A 16,871-nucleotide genomic window follows, 5' to 3' on the forward strand; every position below is an offset into this window, starting at 1 on the left:
TCCCCTCTCTCTACTGGTGGTTACAAATTTGGTCCAATTTGGCATGCAAATTTTATTGTTCAGACACTGCAAACAATGATCCTATTTTTCACTTGGGATCCAGGAGGACATTGGCACAAGGTTATGGAAGCCATGGGCTTCCCCTTTAATCAACCGACACTATTCCAAGGAACAAGTTATCACCCGGACCTGTCACAGATTCATGAACATCCCAGAAATCTCACCAATGGCCAAATGGAATGGCTAGTTCAGAAGACAACTCGATATCGGATCCTACAGCTAAGCGGAAGAAGAAACAGAGCTAGAGACATGAATGCCTCTAGCCAAAAGGGGAGGGCTAATGATGGGGGCTTTTCACAATCCAAGCTCCCATACCCCTCTTCTCTCGTCCCCACCCCATGAAAACCCCCTCTTATGGAGGGAGTGATAAAAGGAATTGAAAAAAAGTATAAAGTATGATTATGTAAATATATAAGAAAGGTAAAATAGGCCACCTCATGCCTGCGGGGTAGCCCATCCCCACCTTGCCTCCTTTTTCTTCACTGTTGCCCCGCCGGGTGTCGCTTTTTCTCTCCTCCACTCAAAAGGTCAACCCCCTCTCTCTTCCCCTTGTCCTTTCTCCTTTCTCTCTCCCTTGAAGCTACCCCACCCTCTGTCCTTACCAATAATGCACCCTAACTCACATGCAACTTACCCTATCTTCCAAAATAGTATGCCCCACCCCCTCTTTCTCTCTCCTATCATATCCCATGACCCCAATACCCCCCTCTCTCTCTAAAGGGCGCCATGTCTCTTGTCTTGTAGCTAAATAACCTCCCCCACACTCACACACACTCAGTTTCACTGAAAAAGGTGCCCGCAGACCCATCCCCACCCGGTGGTTACCTGATTTTTCTTGTGTTCACACACATCTGCACACAGATTCACCTCTGAACACCCTCCCCTCTCTCCCCTCTTGTAATTACTTTATTCTCCATGTCACCTCTCACTTTTTGTCATCAACCCATCTCTCTCTCTTAGTCTCTCTCTCATGAGACTGCTGTTCTGGCACATATACACACAGCCAGACAAGTGGGGCCCACTGTCACATGGCCTATTTAGATAATGATTTCTTCATTTCTAAACTCTAGAATTTCTTCCCCCTCCTCCCCTATATAAAGAGGGGTCACCATCACACTAAAGACACACACCATCACCAAAGAGTACACTATGCACTGTGTGTGCCTAGTGCACACACACACACCCACACCATCACCATCACTGCAATCACCATGCTCGTCTTGAGCATGACCTCTACACCCTTGGGCTATGGAAGATGAAGGGAAACTAAATGAAGGATGATGGCCATAACCCTCGTGTGAGTCTTCGCCATCAACTCCCACCTATCCGCCATGTGCTCTACCACGCTCTCTCTTCTCATTCCCCTACCCTATGCTCCCCATTTCATCGCATTATTCTCTAGCTTGAGGTTTTGTGAGTATGTTTTCTTGCAATGTTTTGCCCATGTGAGGTGTGCGGAATCACCACCTAGTCTTGTGTTTGGAGTGAGCTTGTGTATGTGTGAAGGGTGTGCGGATTCGCCATCCTTTTGTGGTTCCTAAGTACGAAGCCGCTATACCCCCTCCCTCACCCTCTCTCTCTCTCTCTCACTTGATCTCATTCCCTTTCCTCTTCATCATTACTCCCAAGCATCCATCTCTCTTGGATGAAAACTTTGTTATGGTGGTGTGTTGTTTGCGTCCGAGCCGCTGAAGCTAGGTGGTGCCCCCTGTTTGCTTTACCATGACAGGCTCCAGGCGCGCCATTTGGTCCCCGGTGATTTAGAGGCCGTCGGGGTTTGGGGTTCGCTTTGCTCCCATCACTATATCAGAGCATAGCTTGGACAAGTGGTGGACCTAGTTATAATGCCCAATATCCAAGGTGAAATACCTTAGGACCTTTCTACCTTGCTTGCCAATGTTTACGTAGCCCCTCATTTCTTTAATGGAAGCAAGGTTGGACAAGTGGTGGACCTTGAAACCAAAGCCTCTTTGCTATATGAGAGCATAGGTTGGACCTAGTTGTAATACCCACTACCACCTATCAACTACTATAGGACTATGCTTTCCAATGTCCAAGTATCCCTTGAGTCTTGCAAGGTTGAACACGTGGTGGACCTTGAAACGAAAATCCCCTTTCTATATCAGAGCATAGCTTGGACAAGTGGTGGACCTAGTTATAATGCCCAATATCCAAGGTGAAATACCTTAGGACCTTTCTTCCTTGCTTGCCAATGTTTATGTAGCCCCTCATTTCTTTAATGGAAGCAAGGTTGGACAAGTGGTGTCCCTTGAAACCAAAGCCTCTTTGCTATATGAGAGCATAGGTTGGACCTAGTTGTTATACCCACTGCCACCTATCAACTACTATAGGACTATGCTTTCCAATGTCCAAGTATCCCTTGAGTCTTGCAAGGTTGAACACGTGGTGGACCTTGAAACGAAAATCCCCTTTCTATATCAGAGCATAGCTTGAACAAGTGGTGGACCTAGTTATAATGCCCAATATCCAAGGTGAAATACCTTAGGACCTTTCTACCTTGCGTGCCAATGTTTACGTAGCCCCTCATTTCTTTAATGGAAGCAAGGTTGGACAAGTGGTGGACCTTGAAACCAAAGCCTCTTTGCTATATGAGAGCATAGGTTGGACCTAGTTGTTATACCCACTGCCACCTATCAACTACTATAGGAATATGCTTTCCAATGTCCAAGTATCCCTTGAGTCTTGCAAGGTTGAGCACGTTGTGGATTATTGAAACCAAAATCACCTTTCTATATCATAGCATATCTTGGACAATTGGTGGACCTAGTTATAATGCCCCTCCTTTCTTTAATGGAAGAAAGGTTGGAAAAGTGGTGAATCTTGAAACCCAAACCCTTTGGCTATATATAGAGGATAGCTTGGAAAAGTGGTGGGCTTAGTTGTAGTATCCAAGGCCCAAGGTCCAAGGTGAACTATGTAAAGACCTTACTTCCAGAAACAAAGTCGTACAAGTGGTTCTCCTTCAAACCAAAACGTCCTTAGTGTATTAGAACATAGCTTGGTGAAGTCGTGGACTTAGTTGTAACGGTGAATGTCCAAAGCAAACTATTATAAGACCTTGCTTCCCAAATCAAGTTTGGACAAGTGGTGGATCTTGAAACCAAAACCCCCTTACTGTATTAGAGCATAGCTTAGATAAGTGGTGGACCTAGCTGCCATGGAAAATGTTCAATGTGAACTGCTACAGGACCTTGCTATTAAATGTCTTAGTAGAGCTAGCTTCTTTAATGGAATCAAGGTTGGGAAAGTGGTGCATCTTGAAACCAAAAGCCCTTTATTGTATTAGAGCATAGCTTGGACAAGTGAGGGACCTAGTTTTAATGTGTGATGTCCAAAGAAAAGTATTACAAGACCTTGCTTTCCAATATTTGAATTGGTCAAGTGGTTAAAACTAAGTATAAAACTTTCACCATTTTCTTCTCGAATTGCCAAAAAGCTAGTTTTAGACACCCCTAAATGAAAATGGTTTAGGGTGGCCTTAAGCAACGTTTTTTCAAAGACTTGAACAAAAGGGTTGCCGAAGAGTAATGAAAATTTATTATGGCTTGAAGTGCCTGAGTATGTGAAAACAAGCCTAGGTTTTCCACGAGGCAAAAGGTGACATAATAAGAACATTGGAAACTTAGGATTGACCATGTGGCTTAAACTTTGGCAAGTGAAGTGGTGGCCAAGTTTTGTGGCACAGTGTGCACTTGGTCCTATATGTGTTGACCACTTGGCTAAATCCAGGACCATAAGGCCAAACCTTTGGCACCTTAAATATAGTATGGGACATAATCTAGAACTGCTATAGTAAATTAGTAGTATAGTTAATATGTTAATATTTGTATTATATTTAAGTATATGCTAAATATAATTTATGTTTAAAATTTCACTAATGAAGAATGTTCCCATTTAGCACTCCAGACGCGGGGTCTTAGGGCAATGCCACAATGGGGTGACAAGGCAGCGCTTCCACGTGAGGTTTGGGGGTAGCGCTCTTGATGGGGATGTGGAATATAGCGCTCTCGATGACAGGGCTTGGGAGGCTGATTTTGGGATATTATTCTGGGCGGGGTCTTGGGGAAGCGCCCCAGGCGGGGTCCGGGCCATGTGAATTGGTTAATGTTTTATATTGCTTTTGTTTTTTTTAATCCTATGATAAAACATGGACTTGTAGCATACGTGGCATTCTAATAAACCCTATCAAGATTAGGCACATAGAGAGCGCATGAGCAACGCACACAGAGAAAGCAGGCGAGTAGCAAACACACAGAAAGCGCACACGGATCGCACACAGTTGGAGTATACGCGCACGTAGAGGAGCAAGCCCGGCATCGTACACAACACACAGGTGGAGCGCACATGATTGAAAGTTCGCGCACAAGATAAAGAAACAGCAGCGTACGCAACGCTTTCCAGAAGGGCAGGATTGGGCATAGCTTCTTCTCAGGAGCCATTGCACACCTCACGAATAGAGAAAAAACAGGTATTTCTCTCTCTCTCACTCTCTGTCTTTCTCCATATAGAGAAGATGGTTCTCTGTAACTCTTCTTGCACACACACTCTCACGTCAAAAGACAGAGATACGTAGATTAAAAATATCCCCGCACACATACACATATTCCTACACATCGTCTTCCTCTCTTCCACATACATAACCACAGTGAAATCTGTTATCTTGTTGTCTCTCTCTTGAAAATACATGCACATATTCCCACACATCGTCTTCCTCACTTCCACATACATAACCACAGTGAAATCTGTTATCTTGTTGTCTCTCTCTTGAAAATACATGCACATATTCCCATACATCGTCTTCCTCTCTTCCACATACATAAACACAGTGAAATCTGTTATCTTTCTCTCTCTTCTCTCTCTAGAAAATAGGTATTTTTCTCTCTCTCTCTCTCTCTCTCTATCTATCTCTCTCTTGAAAATACATGCTCATGTATGTGTGCGTCTGTGTTATCTATGTGTATGTATGTATATTTGTGTTATTTCATTGTAATACTCATACATAATGCAGATACACAATTACACTTAATTACGATATGCACACATAGTATATATACATACATAAATATCACAAATAACTAACACATTGTAATACTAGTAAACTTGAATGGAAGACTTACTTGCATGATCTGTTAAAGTCGATTCTTGTAGCGAGTTCTGGATGTATACTGAGCTGATTTTCCTCTAATCCATTTGTAGATATGATTGTAACTTCTGTTTCTCAAAAATAGTAGTGTTGTTTAGTGATACACCTAATGGACATAAATGGTTGAAACTAGGACATGTAGACCAAAAATACGTGTATTTCTTTGGATGAATATATACACTTTTTGGTGATCCTTACCACAAGTGGTGGACCTTGAGACCCGTGGACTATAAGGACCTCCAAACAATACCTTGTACACTCAATCCTTCTTGGTATCTAGGTTGGACAAGTGGTGGACCTTGTTCAAATTATCTAACCACTCTCTCTAACATGGTGACATAATTTAGGTGTGATAAATTCATATCTATGCAAACTAATATCAGTTTAAGCTTGTTAATTTGAATTTGTTTGAATTTATGTACAATATAATGATTTGAGGTTTGGATATTTGAATTTAGGTGGTATAATGACATCTTTTTGTGGTAAACTTGAATTTAAAATCAATTTCGCGTGGAATATTTTAAATTTAAGTGGTAAAATTTAAATTTTTATAAAAAAGTTTGAATTTTAAAATTTGGGCGGGATATTTTAAAATTTAGGCGGGATATTTAAAATTTGGGAGGGATATTCTAAATTTAGGCAATCAGATTTTGAATTTTAAATTTAGGCTGGAAGGTTTTGAATTTATAGCGAGATCTCCCTTACATAAGAGAGTATAGGTTGGACAAGTGGTGGACATTAAAGCTACAGCATCCATGCTACTGGACATGATAGGTAGGGAATCTAGTTGAATATTGTATGTATAATATATATGTAATAGATCTAGCTTGGACAAGTGGTGGACCTTGGAGCAAAACCCCATGTAAAACATATCATGCACATTCCAAGTGGTGAGAAAACATATCATTTAAGATATAGCCTTATAGGTTGGACAAGTGGTGGACCTTAACACCAAGATATTCTTAATGTAATGACATAGAGTGGAAAACTGGTGAATCTTGAGACCAAACCATGCTACTAGAGATAATAGCTTGGACAAGTGGTGGACCTTGAAAGTAATCCCCCCATCTACGAAATATCGTGGGTTTAAGGTATTCTGATGGAGCCTAGCATCTTGGAGACATGGTGCAGCTTGCTTCTCTTCATGTTTCAATGGAGCCTATCTTGGACAAATGGTGGAGCATCCTTCTCTCCATGTTTCAATGGATCCTAGCTTGGAAAAGTGGTGGACCTTTGCTTCTCTCTATGATTCAAGTGGTGGACCTTGGAACCAAACCCCCATGTAAAACCTATCATGGTCACTCCAAGTGGTGAGAAAGAATAACCTTTAAGATATAGCCTTATAGGTTGGACAAGTTGTGGACCTTAACACCCAGATATTCTTAATATAATGACATACAGTGAAAAAGTGGTGAATCTTGAGACAAAACCACTCATGCTACTGGCGATAATAGCTTGGAAAACTGGTGGACCTTGAACCTAAACCCCCCATGTTTCAATAGACTTAGCTTCGACAAATGGTGGAGCATCATTCTCTCCATGTTTCAATGGATCCTAGCTTGGACAAGTGGTGGACGTTTGTTTCTCTCTATGTTTCAATAGAGTTACCTTGGACAAGTGGTGGACCTTGGAACCAAACCCCCATGTAAAACCTATCATGGTCACTCCAAGTGGTGAGAAAGAATAACCTTAATGATATATCCTTATAGGTTGGACAAGTGGTGGACCTTAACACCCAGATATTCTTAATATAATGGCATAGAGTGGAAAAGTGGTGAATCTTGAGACCAAACCACTCAGGCTACTACCAAAAATAGCTTGGAAAAGTGTTGGACCTTGAATGTAAACCCTTCATCTACGACATATCGTGGGTTGAATGTTTTTCGATGGAGCCTAGCATCTTGGAGACATGGTGCAACTTGCTTCTTGTCATGTTTCAATGGAGCCTATCTTGGACAAATGGTGGAGCATCCTTCTCTCCATGTTTCAATGGAGCCTAGCTTGGACAAGTGGTGGACCTTTGCTTCTCTCTCTGTTTCAATAGAGTTAGCTTGGACAAGTGGTGGACCTTGGAACCAAATCCCCATGTAAAACCTATCATGGTCACTCCAAGTGGTAAGAGAGAATAACCTTTAAGATATAGACATATAGGTTGGACAAGTGGTGGACCTTAACACCCACATATTCTTAATATAATGACATAGAGTGGAAAAGTGGTGAATCTTGAGAAAAAACCACTCATGGTACTAGCGATAATAGCTTGGACAAGTGGTGGTACTTGAATGTAAACCCCCCATGTACAAAATATCGTGGGTTTAAGGTATTTCAATGGAGATTAGCATCTTGGAGACATGGTGTAGCTTGCTTCTCTTCATGTTTGAATGGAGCGTATCTTGGACAAATGGTGGAGCATCCTTCTCTCCATGTTTCAATGGACCCTAGCTTGGACAAGTGGTGGACCTTTGCTGATCTTTATGATTCAATAGAGTTAGCTTGGACAAGTGGTGGACCTTGGAACCAAACCCCCATGTAAAACCTATCATGGTCACTCCAAGTGGTGAGAAGTGGTGGACCTTAATACCCAAATATTCTTAATATAATGACATAGAGTGAAAAAGTGGTGAATCTTCATATAAAACCACTCATGCTACTAGCGATAATAGCTTGGACAAGTGGTGGACCTTGAACGTAAACCCCCCATGTTTCAATAGACTTAGCTTCGACAAATGGTGGAGCATCGTTCTCTCCATGTTTCAATGGAGCCTAGCTTGGACAAGTGGTCGACCTTTGTTTCTCTCTATGTTTCAATAGAGTTAGCTTGGACAAGTGGTGGAACTTGGAACAAAACCCCCCTGTAAAACCTATCATGGTCACTCCAAGTGGGAAGAAAGAATAACCTTTAAGATGTAGCCTTATAGGTTGGACAAGTGGATGCCCTTAACACCCACATATTCTTAATAAAAGTGGTGAATCTTGAGACCAAACCACTTAGGCTACTAGCAATAATAGCTTAGACAAGTGGTGGACCTTGAATGTAAACCCCTCATCTACGAAATATCGTGGGTTTAATGTATTTTGATGAAGCGTAGCATCTTGGAGACATGTTGCAGCTTGCTTCTCGTCATGTTTCAATGGACCCTATCTTGAACAAATGGTGGAGCATCCTTCTCTCCATGTTTCAATGGACCCTAGCTTGGACAAGTGGTGGACCTTTGTTTCTCTCTATGTTTGAATAGAGTTAGCTTGGACAAGTGGTGGACCTGGGAACCAAACCCCCATGTAAAACCTATCATGGTCACTCCAAGTGTTAAGAAAGAATAACCTTTAAGAAGTAGCCTTATAGGTTGGACAAGTGGTGGACCTTAGCACCCACATATTCTTAATAAAAGTGGTGAATCTTGAGACCAACCACTTAGGCTACTAGCAATAATAGCTTGGACAAGTGGTGGACCTTGAATGTAAGCCCCTCATCTACGAAATATCCTGGGTTTAATGTATGTCGATGGAGCCTCGCATCTTGGAGACATGGTGCAGCTTGCTTCTCTTCATGTTTCAATGGAGCCTATCTTAGACAAATGGTGGAGCATCCTTCTCTCCATGTTTCAATGGAGCCTAGCTTGGACAAGTGGTGAACCTTTTCTTCTCTCTCTGTTTCAATAGAGTTAGCTTGGACAAGTGGTGGAGCTTGGAACCAAACCCCCATGTAAAACCTATCATGGTCACTCCAAGTGGTAAGAGAGAATAACCTTTAAGATATAGACTTATAGGTTGGACAAGTGGTGGACCTTAACACCCACATATTCTTAATATAATGACATAGAGTGGAAAAGCGGTGAATCTTGAGACAAATCCACTCATGCTACTAGAGATAATAGCTTGGACAAGTATCAGCCCTTGAATGTAAACCCCCCATGTACAAAATATCCTTGGTGTAAGGTATTTCGATGAAGCATAGCATCTTTGAGACATGGTGCAGCTTGCTTCTCTTCATTTTTCGATGGAGCCTATCTTGGACAAATGGTGGAGCATCCTTCTCCCCATGTTTCAATGGACCCTAGCTTGGACAAGTGGTGGACCTTTGCTTCTCTCTATGATTCAATAGAGTTTTCTTGGACCTTGGAACTGAAACCACCATGTAAAACCTATCATGGTCACTCCAAGTAGTGAGAAAGAATAACCTTTAAAATATAGCCTTATAGGTTGGACAAGTGGTGGACCTTAACACCCAAATATTCTTAATATAATGACATAGAGTGAAAAAGTGGTGAATCTTGAGAGAAAACCACTCATGCTACTAGCGATAATAGCTTGGACAAGTGGTGGAACTTGAACGTCAACCCCCCATGTTTCAATAGATGTAGCTTCGACAAATGGTGGAGCATCGTTCTCTCCATCTTTCAATGGAGACTAGCTTGGACAAGTAGTGGACCTTTGTTTCTCTCTAGGTTTCAATAGAGGTAGCTTGGACAAGTGGTGGACCTTGGAACCAAACCCCTATGTAAAACCTATCATGTTCACTCCAAGTGGTGAGAAAGAATAACCTTAATGATATATCCTTATAGGTTGGACAAGTGGTGGACCTTAACACCCAAATATTCTTAATATAATGGCATAGAGTGGAAAAGTGGTGAATCTTGAGAGCAAACTACTCATGCTACTAGCGATAATAGGTTGGACAAGTGGTGGACCTTGAATGTAAACCCCCCATCTACGAAATATCGTGGGTTTAAGGTATTTAGATGGAGCCTAGCATCTTGGAGACACGGTGCACCTTGCTTCTCTTCATGTTTCAATGGAGCCTATCTTGGACCAATGGTGGAGCATCCTTCTCTCCATGTTTCAATGGACCCTAGCTTGCACAAGTGGTGGATCTTTGCTTCTCTCTATGTTTCAATACAGTGAGTTTGGACAAGTGGTGGACCTTGGAACCAAACCCCAATGTAAAACCTATCATGGTCACTCCAAGTCGTGAGAAAGAATAACGTTTAGGATAAAGCCTTATAGGTTGGACAAGTGGTGGACCTTAACACCCAGATATCCTTAATATAATGACATAGAGTGATAAAGTGGTGAATCTTGAGACAAAACCACTCATGCTACTAGCGGTAATAGATTGGAAAAGTGGTGGACCTTGAACGTAAACCCCCCATGTTTCAATAGAGTTAGCTTCGAGAAATGATGGAGCATCCTTCTCTCCATGTTTCAATGGAGCCTAGCTTAGACAAGTGGTGGACCTTTGCTTCTCTCTATAATGCAATAGAGTTAGCTTGGACAAGTGGTGGAACTTGAAACCAAACCCCCATATAAAACCTATCATGGTCACTCCAAGTGGTAAGAAAGAATAACCTTTAAGATGTAGCCTAATAGGTTGTACAAGTGGTGGACCTTAACACCCACATATTCTTAATATAATGACATAGAGTGGAAAAGTGGTGAATCTTGAGACCAAACCACTTAGGCTACTACCAATAATAGCTTGGACAAGTGTTGGACCTTGAATGCAAACCCCTTATCTACGACATATCATGGGTTTAATGTTTTTCGATAGAGCCTAGCATCTTCGAGAAATGGTGCAACTTGCTTCCCGTCATGTTTCAATGGAGCCTATCTTGGACAAATGGTGGAGCATCCTTCTCTCCATGTTTCAATGGATCCTAGCTTGGACAAGTGGTGGACCTTTGCTTCTCTCTCTGTTTCAATAGAGTTAGCTTGGAAAAGTGGTGGAGCTTGGAACCAAACCCCCATATAAAACCTATCATGGTCACTCCAAGTGGTAAGAAAGAATAACATTTAAGATATAGACTTATAGGTTGGACAAGTGGTGGACCTTCAATCTAAACCCCCCATCTACGAAATATGGTGGGTTTAGGGTATTTAGATGGAGCCTAGCATCTTGGAGACATGGTGCACCTTGCTTCTCTTCATGTTTCAATGGACCCTATCTTGGACGAATGGTGGAGCATCCTCCTCTCCATGTTTCAATGGACCCTAGCTTGCACAAGTGGTGGACCTTTGCTTCTCTCTATGTTTCAATAGAGTTAGCTTGGACAAGTGGTGGACCTTGGAACCAAACCCCAATGTAAAACCTATTATGGTCACTCCAAGTCGTGAGAAAGAATAACCTTTAAGATATAGTCTTATAGGTTGGACAAGTGGTGGACCTTAACACCCAAATATTCATAACATAATGACATAGAGTGAAAAAGTGGTGAATCTTGAGACAAAACCACTCATGCTACTAGCGGTAATAGCTTGGAAAAGTGGTGGACCTTGAACGTAAACCCCCCATGTTTCAATAGAGTTACCTTCGACAAATGGTGGAGCATCCTTCTCTCCATGTTTCAATGGAGCCTAGCTTGGACAAGTGGTGGACCTTTGCTTCTCTCTATGATTCAATAGAGTTAGCTTGGACAAGTGGTGGACCTTGGAACCAAACCCCCATGTAAAACCTATCATGGTCACTCCAAGTGGTACGAAAGAATAACTTTTAAGATGTAGCCTTATAGGTTGTACAAGTGGTGGACCTTAACACCCACATATTCTTAATATAATGACATAGAGTGGAAAAGTGGTGAATCTTGAGATCAAACCACTCAGGCTACTACCAATAATAGCTTGGACAAGTGTTGGACCTTGAATGCAAACCCCTTATCTACGACATATCGTGGGTTTAATGTTTTTCGCTGGAGCCTAGCATCTTGGAGACATGGTGCAGCTTGCTTCTCGTCATGTTTCAATGGAGCCTATCTTGGACAAATGGTGGAGCATCCTTCTCTCCATGTCTCAATGGAGCCTAGCTTGGACAAGTGGTGGACCTTTGCTCCTCTCTCTGTTTCAATAGAGTTAGCTTGGACAAGTGGTGGACCTTTGCTCCTCTCTCTGTTTCAATAGAGTTAGCTTGGACAAGTGGTGGAGCTTGGAACCAAACCCCCATATAAAACCTATCATGGTCACTCCAAGTGGTAAGAAAGAATAACCTTTAAGATATAGACTTATAGGTTGGACAAGTGGTGGACCTTAACACCCACATATTCTTAATATAATGACATAGAGTGGAAAAGTGGTGAATCTTGAGACAAAACCACTCATGCTACTAGCGATAATAGCTTGGACAAGTGGTGGCCCTTGAATGTAAAGCCCCCATGTACAAAATATCGTGGGTTTAATTTATTTCGATGAAGCCTAGCACCTTGGAGACATGGTGCAGCTTGCTTCTCTTCATGTTTCGATGGAGCCTATCTTCCACCAATGGGGGATCATCCTTCTCTAAATGTCTCAATGGAGCCTAGCTTGAACAAGTGGTGGACCTTTGCTTCTCTCTATGTTTCCATAGAGTTAGCTTGGACAAGTAATGGACCTTGGAACCAAACCCCCATGTAAAACATATCATGGTCATTCCAAGTGGTGAGAAATAATATCCTTTAAGATCTAGCCTTATAGGTTGGAGAAGTGGTCGACCTTAAAACCTATATCTTCTTAATAGAATGACATAGAGTGGGAAAGTGGTGAATCTTGAGACCAAACCACTCATGCTACTAAGGATAATAGGTTGGACAAGTGGTGGACCTTGAATGTATACCCCCCATGTACGAAATATCATGGGTTTAAGGTATTTCAATGGAGCCTAGCATCTTGGCGACATGCTGCAGCTTGGTTCTCTTCATGTTTCAATGGATCCTATCTTTGATAAATGGTGGAGCATACTTCTCTCCATGTTTCAATGGAGCCTAGCTTAGACAAGTGGTAGACCTTTGCTTCTCTCTATGTTTCAATAGATTTAGCTTGGACAAGTGGTGGGCCTTGTAACCAAACTCCCATGTAAAACCTATCATGGTAACTCCAAGTGGTGAGAAAGAATAAAGTTTAAGATATAGCCTTATCGGTTGGACAAGTGGTGGACCTTAGCACCCAGATATTCTTAATATAATGACAGAGAGTGGAAAAGTGGTGAATCTTGAGACCAAACCACTCATGCTACTAGAGATAATAAGTTGGACAAGTGGTGGACCTTGAATGTAAACCCCCCATGTACGAAATATCATGGGTTTAAGGTATTTCAATGGAGATTAGCATCTTGGAGACATGGTGTAGCTTGATTCTATTCATGTTTGAATGGAGCGTATCTTGGACAAATGGTGGAGCATCCTTCTCTCCATGTTTCAATGGACCCTAGCTTGGACAAGTGGTGGACCTTTGCTTCTCTCTATGTTTCAATAGAGTTATCTTCGACAAGTGGTGGACCTTGGAACCAAATCCCCATGTAAAACCTAGCATGGTCATTCCAAGTGGTGAGAAAGAATAACCATTAAGATATAGCCTTATAGGTTGGACAAGTGGTGGACCTTAACACCCATATATTCTTAATATAATGACATACAGTGAAAAAGTGGTGAATCTTGAGACCAAAACCACTCATGCTACTAGCGTTAATAGGTTGGACAAGTGGTGGACCTTGAATGTAAACCCCCCATGTTTCAATAGAGTTAGCTTCGACAAATGGTAGAGCATCCTTCTCTCCATGTTTCAATGGAGCCTAGCTTGGACAAGTGGTGGACCTTTGTTTCTCTCTATGTTTCAATAGAGTTAGCTTGGACAAGTGGTGGACCTTGGAACCAAACCCCCATGTAAAACATATCATGGACATTTCAAGTGGTGAGAAAGAGATATACCTTGATATATCCTTATAGGTTGGACAAGTGGTGGACCTTAACACCCAGATCTTCTTAATAATGACATAGAGTGGAAAAGTGGTGAATCTTGAGACCAAACCACTCATGCTACTAGAATAATAGGTTGGACAAGTGGTGGACCTTGAATGTAAACCCCATGTACAAAATATCGTGGGTTTAATGTTTTCAATGGATCCTAGCATCTTGGAGACATGGTGCAGCTTGCTTCTCTTCATGTTTCAATGGAGCCTATCTTGGACAAATGGTGGAGCATCCTTCTCTCCATGTTTCAATGGACCCTAGCTTGGACAAGTGGTGGACCTTTGCTTCTCTCTATGTTTCAATAGAGTTATCTTGGACAAGTGGTGGACCTTGGAACCAAACCCCCATGTAAAACCTATCATGGTCATTCCAAGTGGTCAGAAAGAATACCCTTTAAGATATAGCCTTATAGGTTGGACAAGTGGTGGACCTTAACACCCAGATCTTCTTAATATAATGACATAGAGTGGAAAAGTGGTGAATCTTGAGATCAAACCACTCATGCTACTAGTGATAATAGGTTGGACAAGTGGTGGACCTTGAATGTAAACCCCCATGTACGAAATATCATGGGTTTAAGATATTTCAATGGAGCCTAGCATTTTGGAGACATGGTGCAGCTTGCTTCTCTTCATGTTTCAATCGAACCTGGCTTGGACAAATGGTGGAGCATCCTTCTCTCCATGTTTCAATGGAGCCTAGCTTGGACAAGTGGTGGACCTTTGATTCTCTCTATGTTTCAATAGAGTTAGCTTGGACAAGTGGTGGACCTTGGAACCAGACCCCTATGTAAAACCTATCATGTGCATTCCAAGTGGTGGTAAATAATACCATTTTAGATATAGCCTTATAGGTTGGACAAGTGGTGGACCTTAACACCCAGATCTTCTTAATATAATGACATAGAGTGGAAAAGTGGTGAATCTTGAGACCAAACCACTCATGCTACTAGGGAGAATAGGTTGGACAAGTGGTGGACCTTGAATTTAAACCCACATATACAAAATATCGTGGGTTTAAGGTATTTCAATGGAGCCTAGCATCTCGAAGACATGGTGCATATTGCTTCTCTTCATGTTTCAATGGAGCCTATTTTGGACAAATGGTGGAGCATCCTTCTCTCCATGTTTCAATGGACCCTAGATTGGACAAGTGGTGGACCTTTGCTTCTCTCTATGTTTCAATATAGTTAGCCTATATTAGACAATTAGTAGACCTCGAATCTCTCCATGTTGTCTAGAGCTGAGCTTGGACAAGTGGTGGACCTTACTTCTCCCTTCCCTTAGTTTACTAGCTTAAAAGATTACTATGTATACTTGCTTAGATCTAACTTGAACAAGTGGTGGACCTTGTATTCACACAAACTTAATTCATTACAAAAAAGTATATGCTAAAATAACATTTGGTTTTTTTTGTTTCAGGAAAGATGGCTCCAAAAAAACAGGTTGCAAGGGTTGCTGTCTCAGTTGACTATACTTGCAATGATCTTAGGAAATGGTATTTGGACATACATGGTATAGAGGGTGCACAATTTCATAAGGTGCATCTATTTATTGCCAAAAAGGAGAATGACAGCTTGTTTGAAGATGTTGGACAAGTTGTGGAAGCATCTGTCTCTGTAGTTGATAGTCATCCGGAGGTGGAATGCATTGACATTCTAGTTCCAATGAATCTAGAATTTCAACTATCTCCAGGAGCATATGCATTGGAGCGCATGTCTAGAAACAAAGAAGAGACAATGTTTTCTCGAGGATGGAAGTTTGCAGAATCAAATCCAAACATCACAGCAGATCAACTTCAAAGCTCCATCATTGCCACACTACAACGAAAAAAGGTGAAAGCTTCACGACCACCATCCACAAAGAAGCAAGCAAAAGTGCAAAAAGTAGCAGCTAAGCGAACTAGTTCCATTTTGGATGTAGACAAGGCATCTTTGGCATCCTCATCAACAGAGGGTTCAATGTCAAAGATGAGAATTGTGGATCCAGATGTTTTAGAAGCTGAGGCCATGAAAGGACAAGAAAAAGATACAGGTGGAATGAATAAGTACATAAATTATTTTCCTTTCCAATATAGGGAATTTGATATCCCTATTCAAAATTGTTGGCTTGCTCCTGATCACTATAATGCACGTATTATGGATAAAAAACACGCTGAAAGTGTGTTATTTGGATTTTCACGGAGTACGACCAAGCCTGCAGCATGTGCATATTTGATGCCTGTTCGAAATGCAAAATCAAAGAAGGGGACTCCTTTGGCAGTAGAAGAGGTAGAGGAGCAAAAAATTAAAGATTATCATTATTGGATTCTTGATGGGCAGCATTCAATCTATGCTGCAAAAGTTTTGCTTCACAATGAACAAAACAACAAAGAGATATTTGAAAGACTGATTAGCGTGTATAAATTTAGAAAGGCTCGCATTGTTGTGAATGCTCCTCCATTTGTTGCAACTGCTATATCTGCCATTGCAAATGAGGAGGCTCAGGCATTGTATGTCAAGCAACCTTACAGCCAAATATTGAGACATTTACGGAGTCAATGGATCTTCTCAGGACGACCACCAAAGGCAGCAAGTGGAATTGCAGAGGGACATGCATCTCGTGCCGGATGGGATGTAAGTTATTTTCTTTGTCTTTTTGATAGTGTTTAATTAACAAATCTTGCTCAATAGTTTAATTATTTCTCTATTTCTTTTTAGGCTTTTCTTCGATTGGCAAGAATGAGTGCAGCAGCAAGTTGGATTGCTAAACAGGCACACATGGTCACGTACTCTGATTTAGTTTATGATTGCTGGATAGAAATCATTGAAAAGCTAGAAGAGGAGAATAAGAAACCCCCAACAACTGTATTTAGATACCTTTGTGGCCTTGAGGAATCAGAGGTAAAGACTATTCAAGAAGAGATTAGAGATGAGAAGATTTTACTGTCAAAGAGTG

This window comes from Adiantum capillus-veneris, chromosome 20 (genome assembly GCF_014529385.1).
Source record: "Adiantum capillus-veneris isolate H3 chromosome 20, ASM1452938v2, whole genome shotgun sequence".
Classification (NCBI taxonomy): domain Eukaryota; kingdom Viridiplantae; phylum Streptophyta; class Polypodiopsida; order Polypodiales; family Pteridaceae; genus Adiantum; species Adiantum capillus-veneris.